We start from the raw sequence: 3175 nt of genomic DNA, 5'->3' as shown, positions 1-3175 counted from the left end.
CTGGTAAGCATTAAGAGGTGAATGTCTTGAATTAGATGGAGCTGAAGGATCTTTCAACCCGTGTGCTGTGTGTGTGTGTGTGTGTGTGTGTGTGTGTGTGTGTGTGTGTGTGTGTGTGTGTGTGTGTGTTTTGTTCGTGTGTGCGTGGTGGCGTGCGAGTGTGATCGTGTGTGGTGACGTGGTGGTGTGCTTCGTGCTGCGTGGTGCTGTGCGTCCGCGCGCGCGCGTCTAAGCAAGGATGTGTGAGTTGTCCGTCTCTCTTGTTTTCTTAAGTAATGGCGCTTCAGGTCTAGTGCTCTCATGTTGCTAATGAAGCGAGAAAACACGAGACAGGTCTTAAACACTCTTGAAAAATACACAGTGCGCACCGTTCCTCCTTCAGCCATGCTCATCCGGCTCTTCTCCTCTCCGTCCTGCTCACTCCCTTCTTTACATTTCCTTCTCTCAGGAACACTTCACCCCGGAGGACCCCGTTAAAAACGCACAGTGGCAGTTCGAGGCAACGAGGTCCTACATCGTATGTTCTGGAGAACTATACGTGAACCTACCTCCATGATCTACAGACACAGCAGTCTCTCGGTGGGGCATGACATACCTCGGTCTGAAATAAAGGGGGCGAGATAATGAAGGGAACCACCCCAGTGAAGAAAACCAAGCCAGCAGCCCCACTTCCTCCCCAAGCTGCTTGAAAGGTACGAACCTGTCCATCTTTTCTATAGGGTGCTTGGCTCTATAATTCGAGACACAATAGAGCAGCGTTCGCCCAAATGTTTTTTTATTGTTTGACCCATGATAGTAGACTGTAAAAACACAGGGTGTGGGGGAAATAAGTTGTTGGGCATAATTGCTTTAAGATTGTTTTAATGTACAGAAGCTATAATAAGGCAATGTGATAAATATGACACATTTTTGGCTGTCTAAGAGGAAGAAAAATTGCATAAATGCAGACAAATGGCAAAATAAAGTTGTCATAATGAAGTAAATATGGGAGCTCGCTTTTATCTCCAGAAAATTGTACTTTGCTTTCATTGCAAATCTACAAACCATGACAAAAAGGCACTATTCTCTATCTCCCTACATCTTAGAGAGAGAGAGAGAGAGAGAGAGAGAGAGAGAGAGAGAGAGAGAGAGAGAGAGAAAAAGCTTGTGTGTGTGTTAAGCTGCTAGGTCGAAGAGGGAGATATACAGTAGAGAAAGAAATAGAGGGATGATTGGTAGAGGAGAAGCGTATATGAACTAAGGATGAACGGCCCCAGCGGTGAGATGGACTGACCTCCAGGTCATCCTCCAGCATTAGAGTTGCATAATGCCATGGCTAATAAGCCCAGTATCGATCCCACACAGCTTCCCACTGAAGTCCAATATTGATTGACTCGTGTGTGCGCAGGGATTCTTTGTGTGAAGCGTGCTGCTGTCACCCGAACGCCAAGGCTAAGGGAAGGAAGCATCTTTGGAGAGTTTAGTTTGCTGCTTCGGCCCAAGCCCCAGAGAACCACACACGTCAAAGCATATTCTGGCAAGAGGCTGTTTAAGGAGTGGCTCCTAAAGACTAAAGAGATCAGAACCTCTGGTGTTTCTTCTGAAACGTTTAAGAGATGCAAACGAGCTTGCTTTAGCTCGGCGTGCTGCAGTACACTTCAAGGAGACGGGTACAAGCTCCTGAATAGCTAATGGAAGGCAGTGACTATAAGTACCTTCTGTCCTAAATAAATGCCTTGTCCTGGCTTTTTTTAACTCCCTTCTGCATATTTCAGGGTTGTACATTATGTTAAGATATACAGTGACATGATCAGAGGGAATTGAGCAATAGAATAGACTAGAACTTGGTCCGGCCAGAGAGGAAAATGTRCATCTCCAGGTGGACAATGCTATTCTATTCTGTTATATTCTATTTTATTCTGTTCTACTGCTCAGATCCGCTCATCTACACTAGCAGCCTTATCCATGTGTCTGACCATTGCCCCGTATGTCTGTCTGTCCCACAGTGGCCATGTACAGGGAACCCTCCCTCCAYGACCTGACTGAGTTCTCRCGCTCCGGTAGCGGCACGCCCACCAAGTCCCGGAGCGCCTCGGCCGTGCTCAACGGAGGCAAGGCGGTGAGCCAGAACGAGTCCACGTAGCCGGGCRTCGGCGGGCCGGGGCAGACGTAAGAAGACACCTCACCCTCCGAAGAGCGTGGCTTCCAAGCAGACTTCTCTCTCCAAAACCATCGGCAGTTCAGGACAACATTACGACTATAAACACCATCACGACCACCAACCAATCACCACACTTGATTAGGCTCCATATCGCTCACCATATGGTCAACAGCCAACCACATTACACCGTGAGCCATTTTCTGTTGGTCACTCTCTGGTGGTAAGAACTGTGTACCAGTTAGCTCATCTTTTATGGTTTTTTGTTTACTTCCTGCAGATAACAACTACTTTTACTTATAGGTCCTGATCATATAGACACCTACCCAGTCATATCTGGCAGGCAGGCAGGTGAAGAGGCAGGTGGTCAGGGCAACTGGTGAGGGTCTGAGCTGCTGGGGCTGCAGTAGATGGAGAAGTCCCCTGTTTCTGTGTGTCATCCATGATGCTTCTATGTATACGAAGCCAATCCCTCGGGGTTGCAGCTTTAGCGAAGCCGCGACCGCAGCCAGCYGTAACGGTAGCTCTCCTGCATTCTAGCGCACAAGCTCAGAAGAGACTTGAGCTCTCTAGCATAAAAAAAAAAAGCCTACATTCAGCTGACCTGGAAAATAATTGAAAAAGCGCGTGGCACCCGCTGTTTGAGCGACAACGCCATAGCTGCACCTTTACTTTGCTAATTTTCGGGATTAGCTGAGATCTTTTTTTTGTTTTTTTTGGTTCTCTCCCCTCCTCCCTCTCCTCGGTATTTGTGTTTTTGTAGCTGTCTACACAGTGAAAGGGGTTTCAGCAAACCAAAGACAGAGCTGAAAGAGTGGCCCTTTAAGCAGTCACACCAAGCCAGTATAGAGGTGCAGCTGGAAGTTGTTGAATTCTTTTTCTTAATGTACATTTTTGATGAGAGAAAGAAAGTGACGAAAGAGACTGCATAAGAGAGGGAAAGAGAAGAAATAAAAGAGTTAGAAGGGACTCTGGGGTGTAGAAAGCTCAAGGGACGGAGACTATTATTACTGGTGAGCTCTCCGGTTGAGTTTGGTA

At 47.2% G+C, this 3175-nt stretch overlaps 1 pseudogene; it reads left to right on the top strand.

Moving 5' to 3' along the window:
• The window catches only part of LOC111965488 (fibroblast growth factor 13-like), a 51820-nt pseudogene extending 49698 nt beyond the window's left edge, over positions 1 to 2122 (top strand).
• The last annotated feature ends 1053 nt before the right edge of the window (positions 2123 to 3175 follow it).

Source organism: Salvelinus sp. IW2-2015, linkage group LG6.2 (genome assembly GCF_002910315.2).
Source record: "Salvelinus sp. IW2-2015 linkage group LG6.2, ASM291031v2, whole genome shotgun sequence".
Classification (NCBI taxonomy): Eukaryota; Metazoa; Chordata; class Actinopteri; order Salmoniformes; family Salmonidae; genus Salvelinus; species Salvelinus sp. IW2-2015.
This window is presented reverse-complemented; position numbering and strand designations above follow the sequence as displayed.